Raw genomic sequence first — 18,382 nt, forward strand, 5'->3', positions numbered from 1 at the left:
GCCAGATTTGTGCAATATACGACTGATTGTTGTCCTATAGACAGAGTCTCCCACCTCAGCTGTAGATCTCTGCAGTTCATCCAGAGTGATCATGGGCCTCTTGGCTGCATCTCTGATCAGTCTTCTCCTTGTATGAGCTGAAAGTTTAGAGGGACGGCCAGGTCTTGGTAGATTTGCAGTGGTCTGATACTCCTTCCATTTCAATATTATCGCTTGCACAGTGCTCCTTGGGATGTTTAAAGCTTGGGAAATCTTTTTGTATCCAAATCCGGCTTTAAACTTCTTCACAACAGTATCTCGGACCTGCCTGGTGTGTTCCTTGTTCTTCATGATGCTCTCTGCGCTTTTAACGGACCTCTGAGACTATCACAGTGCAGGTGCATTTATACGGAGACTTGATTACACACAGGTGGATTGTATTTATCATCATTAGTCATTTGGGTCAACATTGGATCATTCAGAGATCCTCACTGAACTTCTGGAGAGAGTTTGCTGCACTGAAAGTAAAGGGGCTGAATAATTTTGCACGCCCAATTTTTCAGTTTTTGATTTGTTAAAAAAGTTTGAAATATCCAATAAATGTCGTTCCACTTCATGATTGTGTCCCACTTGTTGTTGATTCTTCACAAAAAAAATCAGTTTTATATCTTTATGTTTGAAGCCGGAAATGTGGCAAAAGGTCGCAAAGTTCAAGGGGGCCGAATACTTTCGCAAGGCACTGTAGCTTGCTATTCAGTTTGATGTTCCCGTACTCAGCTATGAATTGATAAATGTTCATTAATGATTTATTGACTACTTACAAAGCCTTTCTACACTATTGGTAGCCCCTACCTTTCACACCTGCTACACCGGGGCGTTGAGAAGGCAGCCCATCATTATAGGTCAAATGTTACCAGAAATGGTACCCCCTCTTCTAAACCTGGTGTGTGATACTACTTTCTCTCATTCCAATACCCCCCCCCTCTTCTAAACCTGGTGTGTGATACTACATTCTCTCATTCCAATACCCCCCCCCTCTTCTAAACCTGGTGTGTGATACTACTTTCTCTCATTCCAATACCCCCCCCTCTTCTAAACCTGGTGTGTGATACTACTTTCTCTCATTCCAATACCCCTCCCTTCCTCCCTCAACCAGGTGCGCGAGGCGACGTCCAACGACCCGTGGGGCCCCTCCTCCTCGCTGATGTCAGAGATCGCTGACCTCACCTTTAACGTGGTGGCGTTTGCTGAGGTCATGGGCATGGTCTGGAAACGCCTCAACGACCACGGGAAGAACTGGAGACACGTCTACAAGGTAAACGCCTTTAAATAGACACCATTTACATCTACAAGGTGAACACCTTTAAAGAGACACCATTACGTCTACAAGGTAAACACCTTTAAATAGACACCATTTACATCTACAAGGTGAACACCTTTAAAGAGACACCATTACGTCTACAAGGTAAACACCTTTAAATAGACACCATTTACATCTACAAGGTGAACACCTTTAAAGAGACACCATTACGTCTACAAGGTAAACACCATTAAATAGACACCATTACGTCTACAAGGTGAGCACCATTAAATAGACACCATTACATCTACAAGGTAAACACCATTAAATAGACACCATTACATCTACAAGGTAAACACCATTAAAGAGACACCATTAGGTCTACAAGGTGAACACCTTTAAAGAGACACCATTACGTCTACAAGGTGAACACCTTTAAAGAGACACCATTACGTCTACAAGGTAAACACCATTTACATCTACAAGGTAAACACCTTTAAATAGACACCATTACATCTACAAGGTAAACACCTTTAAAGAGACACCATTATTTCTACCATTTCCTGGTTGCTAAAGTTCTAATAGTTTATGTGGCAAAACAAGCAGTATAGAGAATCATTGTACCATCTAAACTGCTGTGAATTATATTTTCCATAACCAAAAATATTGTACTTTCAGCTGTTTGAAGCTGCTGTACAAAACCCAGAGTAAAATATGCCAAAATAAATACTTAAGAGGGGAAGCGTAGAAATAGCGCACATAGAGCAGATCTACTGCTTCTGAGACTTGCTTTCAATGAGAATGTGAATATGGAATAGTTACATTTTCCAGCTTTAAATCAGTCTATTTTGGTCTTGTTTTATTATCCTATTCCTGTGAGTTGGTACTAATTTTTATAATTCTATGCAGCTTTTATGTTTTTTTTATCTAGATATATATTTAAGTTATGTATTTAAATGTTTGTTTTAGTATGTACAGCATCTTGAGTTGTGGTGTCTGTATGAAATGTGCAGTAGAAATAAAGTTCTATTATATTATATGACAAGGCCCTGACGCTGCTCGACTACTTGATCAAGACCGGCTCAGAGAGAGTGGCTCAGCAGTGCCGCGAGAACGCATTCACCATACAGGTGGGTGGGGGAAACTGGGGTACGGTGGGGAGGGTGTTCTGGCACAAAATGGCAGCGAGAACGCATTCACCATACAGGTGGGTGGGGGAAACTGGGGTACGGTGGGGAGGGTGTTCTGGCACAAAATGGCAGCGAGAACGCATTCACCATACAGGTGGGTGGGGGAAACGGGTACGGTGGGGAGGGTGTTCTGGCACAAAATGGCAGCGAGAACGCATTCACCATACAGGTGGGTGGGGGAAACTGGGGTACGGTGGGGAGGGTGTTCTGGCACAAAATGGCAGCGAGAACGCATTCACCATACAGGTGGGTGGGGGAAACTGGGGTACGGTGGGGAGGGTGTTCTGGCACAAAATAATATAAATGCTGCAGTGGACTCCTGCTCTCCTCTCTTAGAAATAAAGGGGCTATCGAGAACCTTAAAGGGTTATTCGGCCGTCCCCTGAGGAGAACCCTTTGAAGAACCCTTTTTAGTTTCAACAGAGGGTTCTACATGGAACCCAAAGGGGTTCTACCTGGAGCCAAAAAGGGTTCTACCTGGAACTAAAAAGGGTTCTACCTGGAACTAAAAAGGGTTCTCCTATGGGGACGGTCGAAGAACCCTTCATTAGCTCATTGTTATGGATGTATCCAAATAATTGTCACTAGAAAACAGCTTAAACAAATGCAGCTACTTTTCTTTTATTCTGACTGCACTGTTCGACGTGACTGTAAGTTAGCCGTAGTTGTCTAGCTAGCAAGCAAGGGACCAGAACGTTGCCATCCAGGTACATGTCTAACCAACTATACATAGATACAGAACAAACCCTAGTTGGCTAGCTAGGTATATGTCTAACCAACTATACATAGATACAGAACTAACCCTAGTTGGCTAGCTAGGTACATGTCTAACCAACTATACATAGATACAGAACTAACCCTAGTTGGCTAGCTAGGTATATGTCTAACCAACTATACATAGATACAGAACTAACCCTAGTTGGCTAGCTAGGTACATGTCTAACCAACTATACATAGATACAGAACTAACCCTAGTTGGCTAGCTAGGTACATGTCTAACCAACTATACATAGATACAGAACTAACCGTAGTTGGCTAGCTAGGTACATGTCTAACCAACTATACATAGATATAGAACTAACCGTAGTTGGCTAGCTAGCCAGCAAGGGACCAGAACGTTGTCAGCCAGGTAAACGCCTTTATGGCTCATAGATTCAACTATTGGGTCGCATCCATATGTACAGAACAAAAAGGACTGGCTACCGAACCGATATAACGAATGTCCAGCCGGCTTGGGTAGCAACCCTAGATTTGTGTCGGGACTATTATCTTATGGACGGATGAAATAGTATGAATAATTTCATCAAAATAACATTTTTAATGAAAATATGTAAATCATTATGTGTATATGATATAATGCAAAGGAATGAATGTAATATTAAATCCTCATCATCATGTCTCCGTGTAGACGCTGCGGGACTTCCAGTACATGGACCGGGACGGCCGGGACCAGGGGGGCAATGTGAGGGAGAAGGCCCGCCAGCTGGTGTCTCTACTCAGGGACGAGGAACGGCTCAGACAGGAGAGGAGCCAGGCGTTGACCACTAAAGAACGCATGACGGCTGGAACAGGGGGGGGAGGAGGAGGAGGAGGAGGAGGGACGGGGGGAGGAGGAGGGGGGACGGGGGGAGGAGGAGGGACGGGACATGGAGTGGTACCTCCAGCGTACCAATCAGGGCGAAGGACCAGCCAGCCAAATATAGCAGCTCACTACGGGGAAGAGTTCATCCGCTCCCGGGGCTCGCCCTCCTCCTTTAACTGTGAGTGTAGACATTAACATTTCCCCTTTAACTGTGAGTGTAGACATTAACATTTCCCCTTTAACTGTGAGTGTAGACATCAACGCTTCCCCTTTAACTGTGAGTGTAGACATCAACGCTTCCCCTTTAACTGTGAGTGTAGACATTAATACTTCCCCTTTAACTGTGAGTGTAGACATTAATACTTCCCCTGTAACTGTAAGTGTAGACTTTAACATTTCCCCTTTAACTGTAAGTGTAGACTTTAATTGTGAGAGAGGACTTTAACACATCCACAGTAACTGTGAGTATAGACTTTAATACCTTCCCTTTAATGTAGTACCACATTCAGAATGATACTTTATAGACTTTTACTTCACCTGTGTGTGCTCATTTTAAACCTCTCATTTAACTGAGTATATACAAGCACGACCACACAACTTCATGCACATACACACACACACAGCACAAATGGAGTCTGGACAATCAATTAAATAGATTAAAGCTATGAATAACACAAGACAACTGACTAATATTTATCCTCTCTATATCTGTTTCTGTCCCCCCTGTCTCTCTCTCTGACTCTCTCGCTCTTTCCCTCCCCTAACTCTCCCCCATCTCTCTCTCTCTCTCTCTCTCGCTCTTTCCCTCCCCTAACTCTCCCCCATCTCCCTCTCTCTCTCTCTCTCTCTCTCTCTCGCTCTCTCCCTCCCCTAACTCTCCCCCATTTCTCTCTCTCCCCCAGCCTCTTCATCCTCTCCTCGTGAAGCGTCTGATCTAGAACAGGCCCGCCCCCAGACCAGCGGAGAGGAGGAGCTACAGTTACAGCTGGCCCTGGCCATGAGCAGAGAGGAGAGTGAGAAGGTGAAACACACACACATTCTGAAGTGTGAGTCAGTGAGGTGGGCTGGACTCCTACACCGCCTCTGAGTGCATCTGTCATATCAGCGATGTCACCAACACCAGCTCAATGAGCTCAACAGCACCACTGTGTGGTGGGACAGACGACACACAGCTGCTGGGGTGTATTAACTAGGGCCCAAAGGGAAGCAAACGTTGGGGGGGACTACATGATCTTGTCCAATAGGAAAAGCTTGTTTTTGTTTTTCCGTTGCAAAACATGTAGCCACCGTGTGCACTAATGAATACAACCCTGCTGTGTCCGTTCCTTAGCAGTGATGTGGGAAAGTGTGTTGCTGTGGTTACCCTCTTACTCCCTAGGTTCATACTGCAGATGGTCTCTCTCCTCTCTGTCTCCTCTCTTCTCTCTCTCTCTCTATTTCTCTCCTGATTAATGCTGAATGGTCATTGGTTAGTCAGATGTTAATCACTGACACAACCCCTCTTCAGCTGGCCCCACCTCCTCCCATTGCTATGGAGACAGATGACACACAGCTCCAGATAGCTCTGAGCCTTAGCAAAGAGGAGCACGAGCAGGTATACGCACACACACACACACTGCAGATTGTCCCTCCTCTGCCTGCTTCACCAGTGTGTATATGGTAACCTCCTGCAATGCCATGTGAATCCTGTCCTCTAACTAACTATTCTGTCCCCCTCCAGATTCCATCCTTACCTCTGTCAGCTCCTTCTCCTAGTTTAATCTACCATATTCCCTTCATCCCTTCCTACCTCTCCCCTCTCCTCCTCATCCCTCCCACTCCTCCCTCCCTTTCTCCTCTCCTCCTCATCCCTCCCACTCCCTCTCTTCCTTTCCCTCTCCCTCCTCTCCTCCTCTCCCTCCTCTCCTCCTCTCCCTCCTCTCCCTCCCTCCTCTCCTCCACTCCCTCCCTCCATCCTCTCCTTCACTCCATCCTCTCCTCCTCTCCCTCCCTCCTCTCCTCCACTCCACTCCCTCCCTCCATCCTCTCCTCCACTCCATCCTCTCCTCCTCCCTCCCTCCTCTCCTCCACTCCCTCTCCTCCTCTCCCTGTCTCCTCTCACTCCCTCCTCTCCTCAACTCCCTCCTCCTCTCCCTCCCTCCCTCCCTCCTCTTCTCCCTCTCTCCTCTCCTCCTCCTCTCTCTCCCTCCTCTTCTCCTCTCCTCCTCCACTCCATCCTGTCCTCCTCCTTTTCCCTCCCTCTCCTCCCTCCCTCCCTCCCTCCTCCTCTCCCTCCCTCTCTCTCCTTTCCTCTCCTCTCCTCTCCCTCTCCTCTCCTCTCCTCTCCTCCCTCCCTCCCTCCCTCCCTCCCTCCCTCCCTCCTCTTCTCCTCTCCTCCCTCCTCCCTCCTTCTCCTCTCCCTCCTCTCCTCCTCTCTCCCCTCCCTCTCCTCCCTCCTCTCCCTCCTCTCCTCCCTACTCCTCTCCCTCCTCTCCTCCTCCTCCTCCTCCCTCCCTCCCCTCTCCTCCCTCCTCTCCCTCCTCTTCTCCTCCCTCCTCTCCTCCTCCTCCCTCCCTCCTCTCCGTTACAGGGCTGTATGGTTGAGGTGACCTTAACTTTGTCCTTCTGCTTCCTCTTCACTGGCTGATAATATCAATCCCTTTTCCTTTCTGTCTTTCTTTCTAACAGTTCAGTTGTTTTCCTAAAATATAGTTAAAAGAACTGTAATGTGTGTGTGTGTGTGTGTGTGTGTGTGTGTGTGTGTGTGTGTCATGTCTGCATCGTGTGTCCACAGTGTCTCCATGGAAACTGTGTTGATGATGTCACCATGCCGCCTCTGCAGGACCAGCGGTGTCTCCAAGGAGACGAGTCGTTTTTGCAAAGAGCCCTGGGCGAGAACAGAAGGGACAGTCACACAGAGACAGGGGAGGTGGGGGGTGTGAGGGGAGGTGAGGTGGTGTGTGGGAAGGTGAGGGGGTGTGTGAGGAGGTGAGGGGGTGTGTGGGGAGGTGAGGTGGTGTGTGGGGAGGTGAGGTGGTGTGTGGGGAGGTGAGGTGGTGTGTGGGAAGGTGAGGGGGTGTGTGAGGAGGTGAGGGGTGTGTGGGGAGGTGAGAGGGTGTGAGGGGGTGTGTGGGGAGGTGAGGGGGTGTGTGGGGTGGGGAGGTGAGAGGGTGTGTGGGGAGGTGAGGTGGTGTGTGAGTGAGACAGAGAAGCGATTCCCAAACCTTCCATAACAAAGCCATCACCCACAGAGAGATGAGCCTGGAGAAGAGTCCCCTTAGCAAGCTGGACCTGGGGCTCTGTTCATAAACACACCACACAGAGAGATGAGCCTGGAGAAGAGTCCCCTTAGCAAGCTGGACCTGGGGCTCTGTTCATAAACACACCACACAGAGAGATGAGCCTGGAGAAGAGTCCCCTTAGCAAGCTGGACCTGGGGCTCTGTTCATAAACACACCACACAGAGAGATGAGCCTGGAGAAGAGTCCACTTAGCAAGCTGGACCTGGGGCTCTGTTCATAAACACACCACACAGAGAGATGAGCCTGGAGAAGAGTCCCCTTAGCAAGCTGGACCTGGGGCTCTGTTCATAAACACACCACACAGAGAGATGAGCCTGGAGAAGAGTCCCCTTAGCAAGCTGGACCTGGGGCTCTGTTCATAAACACACCACACAGAGAGATGAGCCTGGAGAAGAGTCCCCTTAGCAAGCTGGACCTGGGGCTCTGTTCATAAACACACCACCAGAGAGATGAGCCTGGAGAAGAGTCCCTTAGCAAGCTGGACCTGGGGCTCTGTTCATAAACACACCACACAGAGAGATGAGCCTGGAGAAGAGTCCCCTTAGCAAGCTGGACCTGGGGCTCTGTTCATAAACACACCACACAGAGAGATGAGCCTGGAGAAGAGTCCCCTTAGCAAGCTGGACCTGGGGCTCTGTTCATAAACACACCACACAGAGAGATGAGCCTGGAGAAGAGTCCCTTAGCAAGCTGGACCTGGGGCTCTGTTCATAAACACACCACACAGAGAGATGAGCCTGGAGAAGAGTCCCCTTAGCAAGCTGGACCTGGGGCTCTGTTCATAAACACACCACACAGAGAGATGAGCCTGAAGAGTCCCCTTAGCAAGCTGGACCTGGGGCTCTGTTCATAAACACACCACCCAGAGAGATGAGCCTGGAGAAGAGTCCCCTTAGCAAGCTGGACCTGGGGCTCTGTTCATAAACACACCACACAGAGAGATGAGCCTGGAGAAGAGTCCCCTTAGCAAGCTGGACCTGGGGCTCTGTTCATAAAACACCACAGAGAGATGAGCCTGGAGAAGAGTCCCCTTAGAGCTGGACCTGGGGCTCTGCCAGAGAGATGAGCCTGGAGAAGAGTCCCCTTAGCAAGCTGGACCTGGGGCTCTGTTCATAAACACACCACACAGAGAGATGAGCCTGGAGAAGAGTCCCCTTAGCAAGCTGGACCTGGGGCTCTGTTCATAAACACACCACACAGAGAGATGAGCCTGGAGAAGAGTCCCCTTAGCAAGCTGGACCTGGGGCTCTGTTCATAAACACACCACACAGAGAGATGAGCCTGGAGAAGAGTCCCCTTAGCAAGCTGGACCTGGGGCTCTGTTCATAAACACACCACACAGAGAGATGAGCCTGGAGAAGAGTCCCCTTAGCAAGCTGGACCTGGGGCTCTGTTCATAAACACACCACCCAGAGAGATGAGCCTGGAGAAGAAGCAAGCTGGACCTGGGGCTCTGTTCATAAACACACCACACAGAGAGATGAGCCTGGAGTCCCCAAGCTGGACCTGGGGCTCTGTTCATAAACACACCACACAGAGAGATGAGCCTGGAGAAGAGTCCCCTGGACCTGGGGCTCTGTTCATAAACACACCACCCAGAGAGATGAGCCTGGAGAAGAGTCCCCTTAGCAAGCTGGACCTGGGGCTCTGTTCATAAACACACCACACAGAGATGAGCCTGGAGAAGAGTCCCCTTAGCAAGCTGGCCTGGGGCTCTGTTCATAAACACACCACACAGAGATGAGCCTGGAGAAGAGTCCCCTTAGCAAGCTGGACCTGGGGCTCTGTTCATAAACACACCACACAGAGAGATGAGCCTGGAGAAGAGTCCCCTTAGCAAGCTGGACCTGGGGCTCTGTTCATAAACACACCACACAGAGAGATGAGCCTGGAGAAGAGTCCCCTTAGCAAGCTGGACCTGGGGCTCTGTTCATAAACACACCACACAGAGAGATGAGCCTGGAGAAGAGTCCCTTAGCAAGCTGGACCTGGGGCTCTGTTCATAAACACACCACCCAGAGAGATGAGCCTGGAGAAGAGTCCCCTTAGCAAGCTGGACCTGGGGCTCTGTTCATAAACACACCACCCAGAGAGATGAGCCTGGAGAAGAGTCCCCTTAGCAAGCTGGACCTGGGGCTCTGTTCATAAACACACCACACAGAGAGATGAGCCTGGAGAAGAGTCCCTTAGCAAGCTGGACCTGGGGCTCTGTTCATAAACACACCACACAGAGAGATGAGCCTGGAGAAGAGTCCCCTTAGCAAGCTGGACCTGGGGCTCTGTTCATAAACACACCACACAGAGAGATGAGCCTGGAGAAGAGTCCCCTTAGCAAGCTGGACCTGGGGCTCTGTTCATAAACACACCACACAGAGAGGAGCCTGGAGAAGAGTCCCCTTAGCAAGCTGGACCTGGGGCTCTGTTCATAAACACACCACACAGAGAGATGAGCCTGGAGAAGAGTCCCCTTAGCAAGCTGGACCTGGGGCTCTGTTCATAAACACACCACACAGAGAGATGAGCCTGGAGAAGAGTCCCCTTAGCAAGCTGGACCTGGGGCTCTGTTCATAAACACACCACACAGAGAGATGAGCCTGGAGAAGAGTCCCCTTAGCAAGCTGGACCTGGGGCTCTGTTCATAAACACACCACACAGAGAGATGAGCCTGGAGAAGAGTCCCCTTAGCAAGCTGGACCTGGGGCTCTGTTCATAAACACACCACACAGAGAGATGAGCCTGGAGAAGAGTCCCCTTAGCAAGCTGGACCTGGGGCTCTGTCATAAACACACACACAGAGAGATGAGCCTGGAGAAGAGTCCCTTAAAGCTGGACCTGGGGCTCTGTTCATAAACCACCACACAGAGAGATGAGCCTGGAGAAGAGTCCCCTTAGCAAGCTGGACCTGGGGCTCTGTTCATAAACACACCACAGAGAGATGAGCCAGAGAGATGAGCCTGGAGAAGAGTCCCCTTAGCAAGCTGGACCTGGGGCTCTGTTCATAAACACACCACACAGAGAGATGAGCCTGGAGAAGAGTCCCCTTAGCAAGCTGGACCTGGGGCTCTGTTCATAAACACACCACACAGAGAGATGAGCCTGGAGAAGAGTCCCCTTAGCAAGCTGGACCTGGGGCTCTGTTCATAAACACACCACACAGAGAGATGAGCCTGGAGAAGAGTCCCTTAGCAAGCTGGACCTGGGGCTCTGTTCATAAACACACCACACAGAGAGATGAGCCTGGAGAAGAGTCCCCTTAGCAAGCTGGACCTGGGGCTCTGTTGAGCCTGGAGAAGAGTCCCTTAGCAAGCTGGACCTGGGGCTCTGTTCATAAACACACCACACAGAGAGATGAGCCTGGAGAAGAGTCCCCTTAGCAAGCTGGACCTGGGGCTCTGTTCATAAACACACCACCCAGAGAGATGAGCCTGGAGAAGAGTCCCCTTAGCAAGCTGGACCTGGGGCAGAGAGATCTGTTCATAAACACACCACACAGAGAGATGAGCCTGGAGAAGAGTCCCCTTAGCAAGCTGGACCTGGGGCTCTGTTCATAAACACACCACACAGAGATGAGCCTGAGAAGAGTCCCCTTAGCAAGCTGGACCTGGGGCTCTGTTCATAAACACACCACACAGAGAGATGAGCCTGGAGAAGAGTCCCCTTAGCAAGCTGGACCTGGGGCTCTGTTCATAAACACACCACCCAGAGAGATGAGCCTGAGAAGAGTCCCTTAGCAAGCTGGACCTGGGGCTCTGTTCATAAACACACCACACAGAGAGATGAGCCTGGAGAAGAGTCCCCTTAGCAAGCTGGACCTGGGGCTCTGTTCATAAACACACCACACAGAGAGATGAGCCTGGAGAAGAGTCCCCTTAGCAAGCTGGACCTGGGGCTCTGTTCATAAACACACCACCCAGAGAGATGAGCCTGGAGAAGAGTCCCCTTAGCAAGCTGGACCACACAGATGAGATAGCAAGCTGGCCTGGGGCTCTGTTCATAAACACACCACACAGAGAGATGAGCCTGGAGAAGAGTCCCCTTAGCAAGCTGGACCTGGGGCTCTGTTCATAAACACACCACACAGAGAGATGAGCCTGAGAAGAGTCCCCTTAGCAAGCTGGACCTGGGGCTCTGTTCATAAACACACCACACAGAGAGATGAGCCTGGAGAAGAGTCCCTTAGCAAGCTGGACCTGGGGCTCTGTTCATAAACACACCCACAGAGAGATGAGCCTGGAGAAGAGTCCCCTTAGCAAGCTGGACCTGGGGCTCTGCAGAGAGATGAGCCTGGAGAAGAGTTAGCAAGCTGGACCTGGGGCTCTGTTCATAAACACACCACACAGAGAGCTGGATGAGCCTGGAGAAGAGTCCCCTTAGCAAGCTGGACCTGGGGCTCTGTTCATAAACACACCACACAGAGAGATGAGCCTGGAGAAGAGTCCCCTTAGCAAGCTGGACCTGGGGCTCTGTTCATAAACACACCACACAGAGAGATGAGCCTGGAGAAGAGTCCCCTTAGCAAGCTGGACCTGGGGCTCTGTTCATAAACACACCACACACAGAGATGAGCCTGGAGAAGAGTCCCCTTAGCAAGCTGGACCTGGGGCTCTGTTCATAAACACACCACCCAGAGAGATGAGCCTGGAGAAGAGTCCCCTTAGCAAGCTGGACCTGGGGCTCTGTTCATAAACACACCACACAGAGAGATGAGCCCTGGAGAACCTGGGGCTCTGAGAGATGAGCCTGGAGAAGAGTCCCCTTAGCAAGCTGGACCTGGGGCTCTGTTCATAAAACACCACCAGAGAGATGAGCCACAGAGCTGGACCTGGGGCTCTGTTCATAAACACACCACACAGAGAGATGAGCCTGGAGAAGAGTCCCCTTAGCAAGCTGGACCTGGGCTCTGTTCTAAACACACCACACAGAGAGATGAGCCTGGAGAAGAGTCCCTTAGCAAGCTGGACCTGGGGCTCTGTTCATAAACACACCACACAGAGAGATGAGCCTGGAGAAGAGTCCCCTTAGCAAGCTGGACCTGGGGCTCTGTTCATAAACACACCACACAGAGAGATGAGCCTGGAGAAGAGTGAGCCTGGAGAAGAGTCCCCTTAGCAAGCTGGACCTGGGGCTCTGTTCATAAACACACCACACAGAGAGATGAGCCTGGAGAAGAGTCCCCTTAGCAAGCTGGACCTGGGGCTCTGTTCTGATGAGCCTGGGAAGGCAAGCTGGACCTGGGGCTCTGTTCATAAACACACCACACAGAGAGATGAGCCTGGAGAAGAGTCCCTTAGCAAGCTGGACCCTGCAAGCTGGACCTGGGGCTCTGTTCATAAACACACCACACAGAGAGATGAGCCTGAGAAGAGTCCCCTTAGCAAGCTGGACCTGGGGCTCTGTTCATAAACACACCACCCAGAGAGATGAGCCTGGACAAGCTGGACCTGGGGCTCTGTTCATAAACACACCACACAGAGAGATGAGCCTGGAGAAGAGTCCCCTTAGCAAGCTGGACCTGGGGCTCTGTTCATAAACACACCACACAGAGAGATGAGCCTGGAGAAGAGTCCCTTAGCAAGCTGGACCCAGAGAGAGCTGGAGCTCTGTTCATAAACACACCACACAGAGAAGAGTCCCCTTAGAAGAGTCCCCTTAGCTGGACCTGGGGCTCTGTTCATAAACACACCACCCAGAGAGATGAGCCTGGAGAAGAGTCCCCTTAGCAAGCTGGACCTGGGGCTCTGTTCATAAACACACCACACAGAGAGATGAGCCTGGAGAAGAGTCCCCTTAGCAAGCTGGACCTGGGGCTCTGTTCATAAACACACCACACAGAGAGATGAGCCTGGAGAAGCAAGCTGGTGGGGCCCTAAACACACCACACAGAGAGATAGCCTGAGAAGAGCAAGCTGGACCTGGGGCTCTGCTTCATAAACACACCACACAGAGAGATGAGCCTGGAGAAGAGTCCCCTTAGCAAGCTGGACCTGGGGCTCTGTTCATAAACACACCACACAGAGAGATGAGCCTGGAGAAGAGTCCCCTTAGCAAGCTGGACCTGGGGCTCTGTTCATAAACACACACCCACAGAGAGATGAGCCTGGAGAAGAGTCCCCTTAGCAAGCTGGACCTGGGGCTCTGTTCATAAACACACCACACAGAGAGATGAGCCTGGAGAAGAGAAGCTGGACCTGGGGCTCTGTAAACACACCACCCAGAGAGATGAGCCTGGAGAAGAGTCCCCTTAGCAAGCTGGACCTGGGGCTCAAGCTGGACCTGGGGCTCTGTTCATAAACACACCACCCAGAGAGATGAGCCTGGAGAAGAGTCCCCTTAGCAAGCTGGACCTGGGGCTCTGTTCATAAACACACCACCCAGAGAGATGAGCCTGGAGAAGAGTCCCCTTAGCAAGCTGGACCTGGGGCTCTGTTCATAAACACACCACACAGAGAGATGAGCCTGGAGAAGAGTCCCCTTAGCAAGCTGGACCTGGGGCTCTGTTCATAAACACACCACACAGAGAGATGAGCCTGGAGAAGAGTCCCCTTAGCAAGCTGGACCTGGGGCTCTGTTCATAAACACACCACCCAGAGAGATGAGCCTGGAGAAGAGTCCCAGCAAGCTGGACCTGGGGCTCTGTTCATAAACACACCACCCAGAGAGATGAGCCTGGAGAAGAGTCCCCTTAGCAAGCTGGACCTGGGGCTCTGTTCATAAACACACCACCCAGAGAGATGAGCCTGGAGAAGAGTCCCCTTAGCAAGCTGGACCTGGGGCTCTGTTCATAAACACACCACAGAGAGATGAGCCTGGAGAAGAGAGATGGACCTGGGGCTCCTAAACACACCACCCAGAGAGATGAGCCTGGAGAAGAGTCCCTTAGCAAGCTGGACCTGGGGCTCTGTTCATAAACACACCACACAGAGAGATGAGCCTGGAGAAGAGTCCCTTAGCAAGCTGGACCTGGGGCTCTGTTCATAAACACACCACCCAGAGAGATGAGCCTGGAGAAGAGTCCCCTTAGCAAGCTGGACCTGGGGCTCTGTTCATAAACACACCACCCAGAGAGATGAGCCTGGAGAAGAGTCCCCTTAGCAAGCTGGACCTGGGGCTCTGTTCATAAACACACCACCCAGAGAGATGAGCCTGGAGAAGAGTCCCCTTAGCAAGCTGGACCTGGGGCTCTGTTCATAAACACACCACCCAGAGAGATGAGCCTGGAGAAGAGTCCCCTTAGCAAGCTGGACCTGGGGCTCTGTTCATAAACACACCACACAGAGAGATGAGCCTGGAGGAGTCCCCTTAGCAAGCTGGACCTGGGGCTCTGTTCATAAACACACCACACAGAGAGATGAGCCTGGAGAAGAGTCCCCTTAGCAAGCTGGACCTGGGGCTCTGTTCATAAACACACCCACAGAGAGATGAGCCTGGAGAAGAGTCCCTTAGCAAGCTGGACCTGGGGCTCTGTTCATAAACACACCACACAGAGAGATGAGCCTGGAGAAGAGTCCCCTTAGCAAGCTGGACCTGGGGCTCTGTTCATAAAACACCACCCAGAGAGATGAGCCAGTCCCCAGAGCTGGAGATGAGCCTGGAGAAGAGTCCCTTAGCAAGCTGGACCTGGGGCTCTGTTCATAAACACACCACCCAGAGAGATGAGCCTGGAGAAGAGTCCCTTAGCAAGCTGGACCTGGGGCTCTGTTCATAAACACACCACCCAGAGAGATGAGCCTGTTCATAAACACACCACACAGAGAGATGAGCCTGGAGAAGAGTCCCCTTAGCAAGCTGGACCTGGGGCTCTGTTCATAAACACACCACACAGAGAGATGAGCCTGGAGAAGAGTCCCCTTAGCAAGCTGGACCTGGGGCTCTGTTCATAAACACACCACCCAGAGAGATGAGCCTGGAGAAGAGTCCCCTTAGCAAGCTGGACCTGGGGCTCTGTTCATAAACACACCACCCAGAGCCCCAGGACAGCAACACAATTAGACAAAACAAAAAGAGAATTACTTGACACATTGGAAAGAATTAACAAAAAAACAGAGCAAACTAGAATGCTTTTTGGCCCTAAACAGAGAGTACACAGTGGCATAATACCTGACCACTGACTGACCCAAACTTAAGGAAAGCTTTGACTATGTACAGACTCAGTGAGCATAGCCTTGCTATTGAGAAAGGCGGCCGTAGGCAGACCTGGCTCTCAAGAGAAGACAGGCTATGTGCTCACTGCCCACAAAATGAGGTGGAAACTGAGCTGCACTTCCTAACCTCCTGTCCAATGTATGACCATATTAGAGACACATATTTCCCCCAGATCACACAGATCCACAAAGAATTTGAAAACAATCCCGATTTTGATAAACTCCCATATCTACTGGGTGAAATACCACAGTGTTCATCACAGCAGCAAGATTTGTGACCTGTTGCCACAAGAAAAGGGCAACCAGTGAAGAACAAACACCATTGTAATTACAACCCATATTTATGCTTATTTATTTTCCCTTTTGTACTTTAACCATTTATACATCGTTACAACACTGTATATATATACATAATGACATTTGTAACTTTTGTGAGTGTAATGTTTACTGTTCATTTTTATTGTTTATTTCACTTTTGTATATCATCTACTTCAGGGAGAGAGAGAGAGATGCTTTGTTATGATTCTGAAGGTCAGATAGCTGCATTGTGGGGGATCATTTCAGCTTGTTTTGTCTTGTTGTTGATACCAGGTTGTCTTGTTGTTGATAACATGTTGTTTTGTCTTGTTATTGATACCATGTTGTTTTGTCTTGTTATTGATACCATGTTGTTTTGTCTTGTTGTTGATACCATGTTGTCTTGTTGTTGATACCATGTTATCTTGTTTTGTCTAGTTGTTGATACCATGTTGTCTTGTTGTTGATACCATGTTGTCTTGTTGTTGATACCATGTTGTCTTGTTGTTGATACCATGTTGTCTTGTTGTTGATACCGTGTTGTCTTGTTGTTGATACCATGTTATCTTGTTTTGTCTTGTTGTTGATACCATGTTATCTTGTTTTGTCTAGTTGTTGATACCATGTTATCTTGTTTTGTCTAGTTGTTGATACCATGTTATCTTGTTTTGTCTAGTTGTTGATACCATGTTATCTTGTTTTGTCTTGTTGTTGATACCATGTTGTCTTGTTGTTGATACCATGTTATCTTGTTGTTGATACCATGTTATCTTGTTTTGTCTAGTTGTTGATACCATGTTATCTTGTTTTGACTCGTCTATGCTGATATGGCAAAAGTCCTCTAGTTAGCTAACCAACCGCTGTAACGATGTATTTGAGAGACAACAAGTGCTCATTGTGCAAACTTTATGGTTTGAATAAACATGTTGGTTTACATGTTGTGGACAATCTTAAGCCGGTCTGTTGTGTCCCAGAGCTGCTGGACAATCAGCCCGTGACTCTGAAGGCAGCGTCTCCTTGACAACCAGATGTTTGTGATTCTGTTTCTCTCCAGTCCGCCATGTTGAATCTGGTGGATATCTTCGGCCCCTCTGAGGCTCCGCCCCCAGCTGACGACTTCTGGGACGCCCAGCCTGCTGTGACCTCTGACCCCTGGGACTCTGTGGGTGAGTGGTACACGCTCCCCCCCACACACACACACATGCTCTTCAATGAAAACTCTGCATTGCAAACCGTGCGCACTCTCTCTCTCAACAGCAGTCCACTCCAACACTCCTGTGATTGGTAGTCCCTGGAAGACCCGCCCCTCCTCCAGCAGCCCAACCAATCCTTGGGCTCCGTCACGCTCTCCCACCTGGGAAGCTCCACCCACATCATCATCCAGCCCTGTCAATCACGGCTGGGAGAGCCCGCACCCTCTTACAGGGGACGGTACTGATAGGACGGATCCCTTCTCTGTCAGGGAGGAGGAGGAGTGTAAAGGAGAAGAGGGACCACCTCAACCTGGCAGTCCTACTGGTAACACACACACACACACACACACACACACACACACACACACACACACACACACACTTGTTGTCTTCCTGTACGTATATGTTGTGTTTATACTGCATGTTTTCCTGCTGATGTCATTCCCTCCCCCTCCACAGGCCCAGACCTGTTTGGCGAGCGTGTCCTGTCCCCCGAGGTGAACGGGCAAGGGGGGGGCAGTCCGGAGATGTTTGACCTGTCCCGTCTCGCCCCCCCTCAGGGCTATGCGGCCCCCCGGATGTGTCGCACCCCAGAAGCCTTCCTGGGACCTACGGGGGCGTCGCTCGTCAACCTGGACGCACTCATCCCCCCTAATCCTCCTAGCAGGACCCACAACAACCCCTTCCTCTTAGGTGAGGAGATACACACACATACACACACACACACACACACACACACACACACACACACACACACTCATCCCCCCTAATCCTCCTAGCAGGACCCACAACAACCCCTTCCTCTTAGGTGAGGAGATACACACACACACACACACACACACACACACACACACTCATCCCCCCTAATCCTCCTAGCAGGACCCACAACAACCCCTTCCTCTTAGGTGAGGAGATACACACACACACACACACACACTCATCCCCCTAATCCTCCTAGCAGGACCCACAACAACCCCTTCCTCTTAGGTGAGAGAGACACACACACACACACACACACACTCATCCCCCTAATCCTCCTAGCAGGACCCACAACAACCCCTTCCTCTTAGGTGAGGAGACACACACACACACACACACACACACACACACACACACACACACACACACACACACACACACACACACTCATCCCCCCTAATCCTCCTAGCAGGACCCACAACAACCCCTTCCTCTTAGGTGAGGAGACACACACACACACACACACACACACTCATCCCCCCTAATCCTCCTAGCAGGACCCACAACAACCCCTTCCTCTTAGGTGAGGAGACACACACACACTCATCCCCCTAATCCTCCTAGCAGGACCCACAACAACCCCTTCCTCTTAGGTGAGGACACACACACACACACACACACACACACACACACACACACACACTCATCCCCCCTAACCCA

At 50.4% G+C, this 18,382-nt stretch overlaps 1 pseudogene; it reads left to right on the forward strand.

The window, feature by feature from the left end:
* The window catches only part of LOC115127636 (epsin-3-like), a 35,300-nt pseudogene that overhangs the window by 12,231 nt on the left and 4,687 nt on the right, over positions 1-18,382 (forward strand).

Source organism: Oncorhynchus nerka, linkage group LG15 (assembly GCF_034236695.1).
Source record: "Oncorhynchus nerka isolate Pitt River linkage group LG15, Oner_Uvic_2.0, whole genome shotgun sequence".
Taxonomy (NCBI): domain Eukaryota; kingdom Metazoa; phylum Chordata; class Actinopteri; order Salmoniformes; family Salmonidae; genus Oncorhynchus; species Oncorhynchus nerka.